This window comes from Nasonia vitripennis, chromosome 3, assembly GCF_009193385.2.
Source record: "Nasonia vitripennis strain AsymCx chromosome 3, Nvit_psr_1.1, whole genome shotgun sequence".
NCBI lineage: Eukaryota > Metazoa > Arthropoda > Insecta > Hymenoptera > Pteromalidae > Nasonia > Nasonia vitripennis.
The window spans coordinates 629696-643476 of NC_045759.1; the positions used below are offsets into that span (position 1 = coordinate 629696).

Consider the following 13781-nt stretch of genomic DNA (forward strand, 5'->3'; position numbering starts at 1 on the left):
ACGAACTTAGTGGCGTTGTCTTGTACATCTCTTTCAGGAAGGTCTCGTTTAGCCGCGATTAATCACTGCAAAGAACTTCCCGCCATCCCCTGACCTCGTGATGCTGCGATTTTCTGGCAAGCGTCGCTGCGGGGAAAAAAGCTGGCGAAGGGGTTGTATAGTAGCTCGCGCAAGGAGGGCTGTAATTAGCTGCGCGACGCTTCTGTCCCGGACGGATGTGGCACGCTGCCGGCGGCGGGTCGGGTCTTAAATAAGGCGAGTTATTTTTCGCGCGAGTCTGCTGGTAATGGAAGCGTGTAATCGAGAGAGCAGCGATAGAAGGCGGTCCGGAGAAAGAGGCGACGGGCCGAGAGATAAAGCTCGAGGATTTGCTGTAATCGAGAGTATCACTGGCTGATCGACCAGCCGAGAAAGTCATCGGCACCGGGTAACTCGACCCCGAGCGCGTATATCGTCTCCTTCTTCCTTTTTCGCGTCTTTCGCGCTGGTCCTCCTTTTTTGCAGCTCTTCTATACTTCTTCCTCGATATACCTGTTTGCCGAAGTTCGCACGTAATTTTGAAGCTCGGATCGATGGCTTTCGAATTTAGGTCGTTTTACTTTTTTTCACTTCTCGCAACCCAAACACTTATTCGAGAAAGAATCGAATCGACGTTGAAAACCTTTTTTGATAAAGCCACTTTTTAGTAGCTTCCAATTAAGCAGCACATTGTAACCCTTACCCGTTGCCCCCGCCTGCTGCTCCTGCAAAAAAAAGCCAGACGCGCGGGCTAAGTGCCATCAATTTCGTAAATGAATTTCAAAAGAGCGAAGCCCATAAATTACGAAGCCATCGGTCCGGGCTCCGCTAGGATGAAAAAAGTATATAGCCGGAATGGCTGGAGGCAGCAGTGGTCGCGGCTAATTTTCGCGTCGATAAATCTCGCGGCGGAGAGTGAAGTTGGCAATTTCGTTTTTCTTGAAAAACAGCAAGGCGCATAACCCGATTCGAGGGAAAACGAAGTTTATAACCGAATCGCAGCCGCGAGATGCAGCGCCGGTGCCGCAAAAATATGCAAATGCCGCGCAAAAGTTGCCCCCGCGTCGAGAAACGGCACATATTGGCCGGCTGCAGAGCTAATGTAACGTCGTTACGGACCGGCTCTATCCCAGCGCCGTGTGTGTATCTTTACATATTTATGAAGAGAGTAGGTTCACGGAGAGGGAGAGCTGGCCTGCAAGTCTCTTCGGATCGCATAGGAGGGCACGTATCGGCCGACGACCGTATATGGAATAGTAAAAATGATGTACGGCACGATGCGCGATGCCGGTTTTGCATACTCGATATATATTCCTCCACTCCCCGTCTTTCCGCAGATGAGTTTTTAAAATCGTTTGGTCGGGCGAGTTTACCGCCAAATCGAGCCAAAATTGCAAAAAACTTTGAGGGGAAAAGTCGCGACTCGCGGCGCTGCTACGTGCAACTATATAGGAGGCAGAGGGAGAGTAAGAGGAGTGAGAAAAGGGGCCGCGAAAGGGACGAGCTGCGAGAGGGGAAGCTAGACGTATCGACCGTCGCGGCGGCGCGGAAGCATTGTGGGGGCACGACGCGCGCCTCGTCGCTCAGACACACGCGGCGGTGCTGTATGGAAGCCGAAAGGAGGACGAAAAGAGGGAAGAAGGTGCCGTACTGCTGCTGCGGTTGCCTGGGGGTGCGATACTCGCTTTCGTACTTTGGCGGAGTAAAAACAAATTCGATGGACATGATTATTATTACGAGCTGTGTGGTTCGCATTTCTGTACAATTTTCGAGATTATAGCCTCGCGTAGCTCTCTTTTGCAGTATCGAGCGGCTCTCGAGCGCATCGCGGCGGCTTTGCGAGAAAAAAACTGACGAGCCTACGATAAACGCGCGGAGATTAATGGCATATTAGGCGACACAGAGAGCGAGGCTCACTCCGACACACGCGACGCGGGAGTGTCTGCAAAAGCTGTAAAGGGGACGCGCAGCACAAAAGAGTCGCGAGCGAGACAATCGGAGTCGAATAAGGGAGAGACTGCAGTCGCTCGAACACATGTACCTATATTATAAGCAGTCGTTGAGTGTCTATAGAGAGCGAGTAGTAACAGACCAGATCAGCCAGACGCCTACTCGGCTCTCCCGTGGCCCTCATTAAGAGAAAGCTTTGGCGAAATAAAGTTGCGGCCCGTAAAGCGCCTCGCGAAGAGGCGAGAAAAGCGGAACGAGCCGCAGCGGAAGAAGAAGAAGCTGAGGTATAAGGGGAGAGGAAGAGGAAAGGCTCGGGCCGCCCTTCAAGGGGGAAAGACGGGCCGTGCGCTACTTCGGCGCCGCTCGAAAGGGTGCGGAAGTGAGATACGGGCCGCGTTTCCGGCTGCCTCCCTCCCTCGTTCTCATCTGGTTCTTCGCGCCGTGCTACGCACATTGAAGCTCTCTGATAGCGCTGGTTTCCAAATTTTCATTGATTTTCCTTTTTACCCTACAACGCGCACGGAGAGAAAGAGTTACGGGCTGTTCGCACAATGGATCGCGCGATAGGGGAGTGACGCATTACTCGAACACGCGACTGGAATGGAAAATTGCGAACAGACCCCGGATCAGTATTTTTACGCAATAAAACGGCGTTAGAAACCGAACCGTATCTTTGGTCAAAGGGCCCGCAAAAAGGGCTGCGCGACGAAATTGACGCTTCGAGGGACGCGTATGCGCGCGCGAAACAACGGCTCCGAGTGATCGAGGACCCTCGCGCCCCGATCGGAAAATGCCGCGCGCGTTGCGAAAGGGTGCCGATAAGAGATTAGTGGTTAGATTAGAGAACGCAATTGTCGGCCGGCTGGAAACTCGCCTTTCAATGGCTGCTCCACGCTGATTTGTAGCGCAGCGTCGTTTTTGGTTTTCGTATATTTCAGCAAGGCGTATCATGCTTTAATAATTATACCTCATCAACTCGCTCTCCCGACATAATAACGACCCACATTTAACGCACATCGCCATAAACACCTCGAGCCGCTGCCAACTCGCCGCATCGACGTATAATAATAATTTATCGACGCTTTCGCGCTTCATTAGCGTCCTATACAGCGCGCGGTAAAATTTCGGGATATCGCACGTGCGGCGATGCCCTCGCAAAACGCCGCCACCGAAAATTAAACGGGGACTCGGGCCGGGCGGACACGAGTGCGCGACTCAGGTATGCGCGACGCGCTTCCGGCACGCGATGCGCGTTACAACGCCGTGCGCGGGAGAAACGAGGGGATATATTGCGTCTGGCCCGGGCTTTTACACGCCTCGTGAGTTTGCGTTATTCTCCGACTGCATTATGCGTTTGCGATAAAAATCTTTTTCTATTATACGCCCTTTAAACCGGCTTTTCGACTTTCAGTCGCCGGGGAGATCGATCGCGAGTAGGCACTTGCTTTCTTGGCGCATCGCGCGAGAAGAGACTGTATCTCTGACCCCGACTCGGCGCGCGATCCGTCGATAATGATTGTTATTAATTCGTCGGGGAGGAGAGAGCGGATCGATCCGAGAGAGCCGAGCGGCCGCCCACGTCGGGATTATCTCGTGCTCTGTTTGCACACGCGAGCGGAATGTCTTCATTGTTGCTGTTTCGCTCGACACGCTGGCGAATGGCTATTCGAAGAGTTTCCGATTTAAGGTCAGCTCGACAATCGATTCCGCAGAGGGACGATAAAGCGAATAAAGATACATTAATGGATTCGCCGGAGCGGGGGTAGTCGACGACGAGTTCGGGAGAGCGGCTTTTTTCACTTTCGCCACTGGAGTAACACTCCAGGCTCGTTCATAAATATTCAAGCTGCGAAAACACAGCTGCCGACGAATCTTCCTCTTTTTCTCTCATTCGTACTCGCGACGGGACGAAAAAAAAGAGTTTCATCCGTGAGGCAAAAACAAACTCGCGCGCGACGACTCGTTTTTTCCTCCTCGTCGAGGGCTTTTAAGAATCAAGCGCTTTTTGCATATTCAGCCCCGGCGATTTCGCTTATTAAATTTTTCATACCGACTTTGAGGACGATAATGAGCCCTGATTCGATAACGATGATTAAATCGAATAGAATTTTTCAAAATGGAGGGCTGTCAACCTCGATTTCCCGAGCTTGCGAGCGGGAGAAAAAAGTTTACGAGGGAACGTGCCTTCGGAATGCCGAGCGCGAACCTTTTCTCCGGATTATCCGAGAGGATTTTACGAGCCGCCCGCCGCGCGATTGCTCCTTTAATCAAGGAATTTCGCTATTGAATTTTCGAGTGCTGGGGGCAATAGATGTACGCAATTTCTCTCTGTCGTACGTTGCGTAAGTGATTTCGCAAAGCGGAAAAGCCAATTCGAACACAACCGACGAAAAGGACGAGAAGAAATTCAACAAGTAAACGCACGCGAGCTGCGTCCCACATACAGTCGCTAGTCGATCAGATAACCGACCCAATGCACCCGCGTATATCCGCGCGCACGTCAAGGGTCGCACACGCACCTAACGCTTTTTTCTTCCGCGAAAAAAATGGCAGTAGCGAGATTTTAATGTCGCGCGCGCGCCGGGAACGACTTAATCCTCGGAACGGCGAGAGCGCGCGCGCGCGTATGTGTGTGTGTATACATACGCGGAGCGCGAGCAATTACCGAAACCACCTGTTACACGCGAAACTTTTATATATACACCCACGCCCACGACTCGGCCCTGTGTATACAGTAGCGAGTTTACGACTTTTTCTCTTTCTCCTCTCGCGACTGCGTCGACGACCCCTGTACACACGCGGTATACGTCGAGTTTCGCCGCGATAGCGTCGAGATTGTTTTTCTTCTTCGCTCTCTTTTTTTAATTCAAACTTTTCACGGGGAGATCTCTTTGAGAGGGAAAATCGAGGCGGAATCCGGAAGTTCTGTATAGGGGCCATTACGGCCGGCACAAAGGACGCTCTTTAAACGAGGCGGCGTACAGCTGTGCGACAGGTATTAAGCCGCGCCGCCATCTGCCGCTGCTGCTCTCCTTTCGCGAGAGAGCCTCCGAAACACAAACCGCCCGAAGTTTATCGGGCTCTGCGTACCAAGGGACGGCGGCGGATGTCTTTGCGGATGCCGAGATTGCGACGAGGTGCTAGTGAGCTTGATGCGCCATTGTTGCATCGGGATTGATTTCGTAATGGTTTATTTAAACGAAATTCTATACGCTTGCCAAAACTTACTGATTCATTCGGTTACGGGAGTCGTAGCGAGCCGCCCCCCCCCCTCCCCAAATGAAACTTTAAACAATATTAATAGCTCTAGCTTTATGCAAAAAGCTCCCTTTTCCTCGGCGGCAATAAAGCCACTCTTCGCAGGACAAAACTTCCTTCCAGACGCGGCGCAAAGCTTCGCGAAGCACCCTTAAAACTCGTCGCTCGCTCGCAAAAGCTACCCTCCGGTCCGCGTACAATTAGCCATCCGGCCTCCGCGTTCAATTTCTAATTAATGAGAATTTATTTGCCGACGCAGCTGGAATTCCGCTGCTCGTTTACTCGGCTCGGAATTAAACTTGCGAGAGATGGAGCTGCTTTTTTCAAGACCTTCTGAATCGCCGCTTCTTTTCTACCCCGATCCGACAATACATCCGCAGGCACTGAATAAAAGGTTCTCCATCGGAATGACGTATCCCTTTCGTGTACCTCGACAAAGCAGTCGAGAGGTTCCCGTCCGGATCATCCCGAGTCAAAAGAGTATCATATCGTGATTTTCTCCAAAACGTACGCACGTCAAGGCGAAACAAGAACCTCCGAAGACGAAGGGAGTTTAAAAAGCGTCGCGCAAGAGTCGGCCATCTGGCGGCTTCGACATCTGGCGCTGCTCCGCGGCCTTCGCCGAATCAATCTGCTGCTGAGTTTGGCCGCGCGCGCGAGGGTAGGCACGAGCCGCGAAAGCGCGAGGAGAAAGGAAAATATTTTTTTCGTATCCAGCCAGTGCTCTCTTCTGCTTGCGCTTCTGGTAGTGGGGTGAACGGTCCGAGTTCCGGAAAAGATCTGCGTTCATTTAGGAGCAGCGTAATCCGAAAGTCTTGAGAGCTTCCCGCGCGCATTGTCTCGCAGAGTTACTCCTCAAAGCGAGGCGCCCAGTCACGTTTTATTGAAGAGCGCAGCAGCAGTAGCCGGAGTATACTATTTTGCTTTTTCAGAGCAGCACACAGGGAGGTATTGTTCGCACCGCCCCGGCGTCTCCGGGGGTTAATTGAAGATGCTTGTCGGTTATTCTTCCTTGGAAACACTTCTTTTCTCTCCCCCCCCCCTCTCTCTCTTTCTCTCTCTCTTTCATTATTCCGCTCGGTTCTTCTCTCTTTTTTTCTTTTCTTCGTTTCGCTGGCGACGTTGTTCGGCGACAGAAAAAAAAATTAATTAGCTCGAGGGAAAGTACAGCTGTCGATCGCGAGTCCAGATACTTCTTTGATCGCTCAGCGCGTGCGCGTTATCGGGCCGATGATTAATTTGATATCCGTTGGATGTGTCGACGACAATAAATTCATCCTCGACAACATTGTGTATACGTCCGTCGATAGACGCCGGCGGGCGATGTTTGGCATCGTTGAAACGAGTGTTAACGAGTGAGAGACAAGCCCGTCACGGCAATCGGGTCGCGCGAGCGGTGAAAAGTCGAAACACAACGAGATTTTTTTTTGCACGCCACCGCCGGCGCGACTCGGAATAGCGGAAACCTGTCGGTTTTGCATGCGCCATTGTTTTCTTCGAAAAATATTTGTAGTTCTCCTATAAGAGCGCGAGTTACGAGCTAAACATTCAAACAGTTGTCGATAATATCCAGCACTCAACACCTCTGCACCGAGGTTTTAATCAGCGGAAAATCATCGGCTGTGCAAAGTGCACACCCACCGCAATTCCCATCAGCCGCAAAAAGCCCCATAAACAGCATCGTGCCTCCGCTCCCTACGTGTACACTACACACACTCTCTCGGCTCTTCTTTATCTCGCTGGCGTAGCGCTCGCTCGCGCGCGTCTATCTGTCGGCATTGTTCTGTCAGCTGGCGCTGCCGGTATCGATTTCGCAAAGACACGAGGCTAATGACAAGACGCCTCGGCTGTAACGAGCAACAAGTTATCCGATTACATAGTCGCGCTCGTGTAAAAGCTGTTATTTCATCGGGCCGATCGCGACACGGGGTGATTTTGCAAAATATCGCGCGCATTGTCGGCCGGATGACGCGATGAACACGCGATGATTTGCCTGCGCCGCCGGTAGCGCTTGATGGTTCAATTTGGTGTACAGCGCTTTCCAAGGCGACCGGGGAAGTTCGTTTTTCAAAAACAGATTGATTACTTTAATTGTTGCGGGAGCTGGCTTACACGGAATCGTTATTTTTCCGCTGTTTCGCTTCGACAGGTAGAAGTGCGCGTGAATCATGAAATATTCAGAGAGGTGTAATAGCAGGTAGACGGATAAGCACAGAGTGCGTGCTGCATAGCTCGGCGCAAGCGAATCTTCGTTTTTCAACGAGAGCATCGAATATCGATTTACGTGGGCACACGCGCGCTACTATGCGCACGCGAGACCTTCTGCTGCGCAGCGAGCGCAGCCTTGGGAAATCGGAATCCAGATCGAATTCTGACTTAACGAGGCGTAAGAAACCTATATGCGCGACTCGAGCGCTGCGCTGCGTAAGCAGTTTTAGCGTACGACATGCGATGGCACGACGAGAATCGAATGACGGTTTTTAAATTCGAATGTTCATACAATGAGTAATGCTATATAAACGAAAGACATAAATCGCACCTGTGCAGCCAAGGAATAATCTGCGCATTCGCGCGTGACGGATGCGAAACTCGCGAATTGGGTTGTAAATAAAATATAAATAAGCCGCGCGGATATAAATTTACTCGCGCGCGAGAAACAGATTGGAGGTCGCCTCGCTCCGAGCTTTCTGAGCGATCTGCCTCTTCGCGTGCGTCATGGATACTCTCACTGATGGCTTCCACATCGCATCTTTGGAAAATACTCCGACACTTCGAAAAGTTCGCACAGCTGCTAAATAACGTCTGCGATCCGGGGCTTCGTCACTCGCGGGGGTGTATAAAATGCCTCTCGCGTGTCTGAAATGACCGGATTTCATATTCAGAACCGAAGAACGCGCGACTCAGACAACTGTATCGCAAAGAGGATCAGCGCGCGACAATGCGCAGCGAGAACGACGGGGGCGAGTGAAAAGAGAAAAAGCAGGGGTAAGGCCTTTCCCATAGAACTTTATAGGTGTGAGAATTTCATTCGAAAAAGCCAGACGGCGTAATAACTATTTGCGCGCGAGTCCCTCAAACGCAGGCGTCTGACTTTCCCTTCGTCGTCGTCGAAAATTAGACCGTCGGCCTTAAAAAAAGCGGCGTAGAGCGACGAGTGTCGTCGGATATACATTGTACCCACGTATACATGTAGCGCACACTGCAAGGACGGGGAAGACACGGAGAGGGCCACGCCCTCCTGCGTAGGGTGCGCACTTCCGGCGCGAGGATTACGCCGCGCGCAGTCTCTCTCCCTTTCGGCTATCGCTTCGCTCGCATTTCCCGCGTGTACGCGCTCTCCTTTCTTCCGCCAAGCTCCATCGCGCCTCTTTCGATGCTAGTCCGCGGATCTTTTGTTCCAATACACCGAGTGTGCCGAACGCATAGAAATTTCGCTGACTTGAGTTAACTGCTTCCGGGTTCGTTAATCAGCGATCTGCCGTTCTCTGATTATACCCTCGATGCAGGCACGCTGCAAAAGTTATAAATATTTAACTCGCTTGCGCATCGTTCCTTCGTGAAAATTAAAATGACATGTTTTATTCATGGAACGCGTAGCCGTAGCGAATGCGCAAGGGATTAAACAATTATCGCAGCCCATTATGAGTTAAGATCTACGGCGATGGAGCTCGCGAGAGGTTTCATGGCACTTTTTCAAGGCTTGGCAGCGAACTTTACTTATACGCGTCTGGATTACTCCAATTTACTTGGAAACTTCTCCCAAGTAATACGGAGCCTCATCGCTTCGGGGCTGCGATTCCGCATCGCAGAGCCCGTTGTCGATCTGTCTAGTCTACTGCCTCGACCGTTCGAAGGGTACAGGCCACTTAATAGCAATCGCGTACGGCGAAACAACGGTATACACGGCGCACACCACACCCCGCCGAGATTTTACCGAGTCATTAAGCCGCTAGAATTTCGCGCTCTTTCTCACCCTAGCCCGAACATCCGTCTGGCTTTCAGACGTCTCTGCGCACGAGACTCGCGCATTTGCATCTGAATTGCGGCTGGGACGTTTCCGTCAGTGTGTTTTATTTGTTTTTCATTTCGGGACGTTCGAAGAACTTTAAAAAGCAGAATTTGCTAGATTTTGCTTCGTAGGCCGGGTTTTATACTTTCCGATTCCGAGAGACTTTGCTCTGCGGAGACGATGAATATTCCGGTGAAGTGTTGGTTTATCGGTTCGGCGTGTCGGGTTGAGGAATATCGGAGTTGATTCGAGATTTGCATTTTGCCGAGACGACGAAAGAGTTGCGAAGTTTGAGCAGGGTAATTTAAAAAATTCAGGGTGTAAATGAATTTTTATTATACACCCTAATTTACATCGTTTACGTGATTTAGGATTAAAAAGAACAAGCAAGAGTTTTGCAATCTTAGTCTCTTCTGATTATAATAAAAATCAAGGCTACTCCAGGAAAACCAACAATAGCTCTGGAATTGAGCAATAAAAGCTAACGGTGCAAAAATTGTCGGCCTAACTATATACATCCTGAGTAGGAAGCGGCTTACATAATAGACGTTGCAAGTGAGGCCGAGATACTACCGGCGAGCAGAATCGCCTGCTGCGCGCAAAAAATTCACGACCGCGTGAATCGTCGTAAAAACGCAAAGAATACTATCCAACCGACATTGCCAAACAGTCTTCGATCATCCTTCATCCAACTGCTGACAAACTTGTAGAAAAACCGGGTACCCGCGCAGGAACATGCAAGTCCCGACCACAAGCATCCGTCGCTGCGATCACTCACTATATGCGCCCGATCGAACGTTCGCATAGTAGCAGAGCGTCTATTCGCGTCTTCGTCGCCCACGAGAGCTTGCCGCAACTTCTAACGGAGTTGCGACGCTCACTTTCAGACTGCACGGCTGAAAGTGGTATCGGATTGATTTTTCCGTGTCGATGGCTCTACCGCGATTATTAATAGTCTGGCTCTGGTGCAACGGTGAGACCGATTTGTTACGGGTTCGCGTTTACGAGAGGAGAACATCAGATGGAACACGCAAATGTCTGCAAGAGAGAATTCGAAAGGTACATCACTATGGATGAGACTAGGTCATCCGGGTCAATAGTAATGGGACTGGGAGAAGCTCCGAGTAAAAAGCAACAGATTTTTGCATTCTTCCTTCGACGAGAAACTTGGACGAAAGGCTGTAAATCAATTTTCAGAAAACGCGGACGTGCAAACTTATGCTCCTCGAACTTCCAACTGCTGCGAGAATAACTTTGAACGTAAAATACCTCCTTTTTCCACGCTGGTCTATAGATCCGGCTTGAATACACAGACGTAGGAAGCATTCACTACGTAGAAAACGTATGTCTTCTGGTACGTGACGAATCGCCGATGAGTCTTCCGATCGGAAATGCTTAAAACGTGGCTCGGTCGTCGTGAATGGAAATTGCTCCTAACGGCACTTGCCGCCTCTCCCATCTTTCCTGCCTCTCAACTGCGAATCCGTACTTTTTATCGGCGGCCTGCGGAGATGCAAAAATCGCTCTCCGCTAAGGCAATAAATTTCCGGGTCGGTGCGCCTCTATTTTTCTCCCGGAGTACTGTACAGTTCGTACCAGGATAACTTACGAGTCCGATTAAAATACATCTCGAAATTGGCTCCATCGGATCAACCGGTACGCTTTATACGCGGCGATAACCCTACGAAAACAATCCGGCAGCGAGCTTGGCCATATGCCGGCGGGCGATCTTCGATCCTCCGCCCCTCTCTCTCTCTCTCTCTCTTCAATCTTCGCCGCGCCCACCAGGCATCTAATCACGAGAATCATTAGACAAAGTCTCGGCGCGTCGCTAATCGGACGCGTGTCTTCGTCGCCGTCAGCCCCTGCACAGTGACGTCCACTCCGGCACTGCTCGCTCGCTCCCCCTCGAATCGAGCCGTAAAGCTGCAGCTAGCGTTTTAGTTATACGACGTGGACGCAGAGTTTTGACTGGAGGAGAGAGAGAGAGAGACTGTGCAGATGGCGAAGGTTTTGATGGGCTATGGTTTATGGGGGATGGACGTTGACGACGTAATTGCGCGGTCGAAGAGACTTGATTGAACTTGGACTGCCCGATTCGAGGGTGCTCTCGGCTGTTCGTCGATCGTATACTTATTATTGCAAGAGTGCGCTGTGCTTGTGCGTTATGACCAGGGGCCATATCGCTTTACAAATTGCGTCGCGTGCGTTTGCAGACGGACGAAAAAATTACAGGAAGACGGCGACCGCAAGGAAAAAGTCGAGAATGCGACGCTCGATGCCGCATCGATGCTTTGCTTTCATATGTTAATTCTCGAGGATGACGCGCGGCGGAAATGGAAGGAAGTTTGACTTTGAGGCGAGAATAAAGGCCTCGCACCCGACTCTCGATCGGCGCTTACCGCGTCAACGTTTTATGAATTTTTTACTAGTAGATTCGTGCACCAAATGCACCGCTCACTTTCACGTCCATTTCCGGGACGGACAGAAAATCGTTTTGTAAATAATAGAAGATAACATTAAAAAAGGAGCAGCTATTTTTCTCTTCCCTCTTCGCTCCATTACATTTCTCTCTCAGCGCGGCGTCCCGTCATTTTCCATACACCACATTCAATTTCTCTCTCTCTCTCTCTCTCTCTCTCCTTCCTCGCTTTATTTCTCTTTTTCCCCCCCTTTTCGCGAGGCTCGTTTCGGCGCCGACATTATAGCAGTAAAGAGCGATGAAGCGCGCGCGTGTACATAAAGGAGAGCCTCGTAAAAATGCGAAGCTCCCGGAGAATTAGAGTCGCTGGGAATTATCATAAAGTCTCGTGCCGAGTTGCGTGTACCCTCCACGCTTCGATACGTCCGAGTGTCATTGAGACGGAGCTCCTTTGAATATAATGAGCGTTTGTTTGGAAACTTTATACAAAGCTGTCATTGTGCGCGCGAGTTTAAGAAAATTTGCATGACTACTGATCGGAGTATTTTTCCCCGTACTCGAGAAAGTTGCTTTTTGAAAAATGATACCTCACCATTATAGTCCATGTCTAGCTGTGTCACGTGTCTTATCGCGTTGGATGCTAATGAATGTTAATATTCGCTGCCGTCTATTCTTAGACCGTGTCACTTTGTAGAATGAAATTTTCGACGAAACTTGCCAACCAAAGACACTTTGACTATGCGAGTCGAGGGTAATTAATCAATTTTAATTCCCGCGAATTAATGCGATTGAGCCGCGTGCATTCCACCGCGTTACGTCACGGGCAAAGCGACTTGGTAGATGACAAAGGCGTCAATTCCCCGCAGCAATCGTTGACCTTAATTTCGTTTGCCAAGGCTGCGTTTCTCGGACGCTGCACAATCGCTAATTCAACTACATACGTTGTTGTTATTGGCAGAGTCACGTTATATCATTCATTCAATTAAGCCTGAAAAATTGATGGTCGCCATTGTAGGTGGGGTACGAATACACCCAGCAAACGGCAAAAGCGAGGCATCCAACTCCAGCGGCGTATTTTATCGACTTCAAGCGCTGACCAACACTCGAGCACGAATGCAGCGGGCCGCTCATAAAAAGACCTCGATAAGCTCTGTTCTATGGCTTTCTAATCACTTCTCTGTACGCGCGCGCGAGAGACTCTTCGCAACTTGACCCATAAAAGTCGACGGACTGTACGGTATACGTAAGCTTTGTGATTTTTTACGGGAAAGTCCGAACCGTGCTTTTAATTGACTGATTTCGAATAGACGGAAAAATATCAATCCTCTATTCCAACAGATTGGAGAATAGATAATGGTAAACTAAGTAGATTCCATCATCCGAAATTGAAATATTTACGGAAAGTACGAAAGCGCCGAGTTAAGTATGCTCGATTTTCGTAATTGACGATAAGCAGCGTTAATTTTTAACGATCGCCCCGGCCGAAAGGCATAAAGAGTCCAAAGTTTTATCGTTTTGGCGACACGGCGAAACTCGTTATCTCCCTGCTCTACCTCCCTTAATTAAAGAGAGAGAGAGAGAGAGAGAGAGAGAGAGAGAGTGAGCCATCGACTTATCGAATTTCCAAGTCCTTAATCGCACTCGAAGACTCCGTACGGCTAAAAGGCATTCGCGAGTTTTCGCATCGTTAGCGGCATGAAATATGCAGTCGACTCGAGATTATTATAATGTCGATATCGATGCGGTTAATGAGTTCCGGTGTATGAGAGCTGTATTATATACTTGTTTGCAAGTCGAAAGTGCGTTTGAAAAATTACCGCGAAAGCAGACACGAGCATGATTTAATGAATTCCATTTAATATTTACGCATACGCACTGCGCGCTATGCACAGTTGTAAATTATGCTCGGGGACAGTCCGACAAAGATCGCGAAATGCGCACACTCGCTCGAAAGACACAGTCGCGCGCGGCGCAGTGTCTAGGAAAAACCTCGATCGCTCTTGCGTAAGATCGTCCGTACACGGAGTCGAAAGCGAAGGCTCGCGCCGGCCTTGTTGGCCGGGAAATGCACTTTTTCTCGCGCGACTCATTGTTCCGCGAGTCTCGCCAGCAGCCGCGTAAGCG

General features: G+C 50.1%; 1 protein-coding gene across 3 annotated transcripts in view; it reads left to right on the forward strand.

Annotated features, from left to right (window-relative positions):
- The window catches only part of LOC100120674 (zinc finger protein jing), a 102675-nt gene that overhangs the window by 36326 nt on the left and 52568 nt on the right, over positions 1-13781 (forward strand). The window lies entirely within an intron of this gene.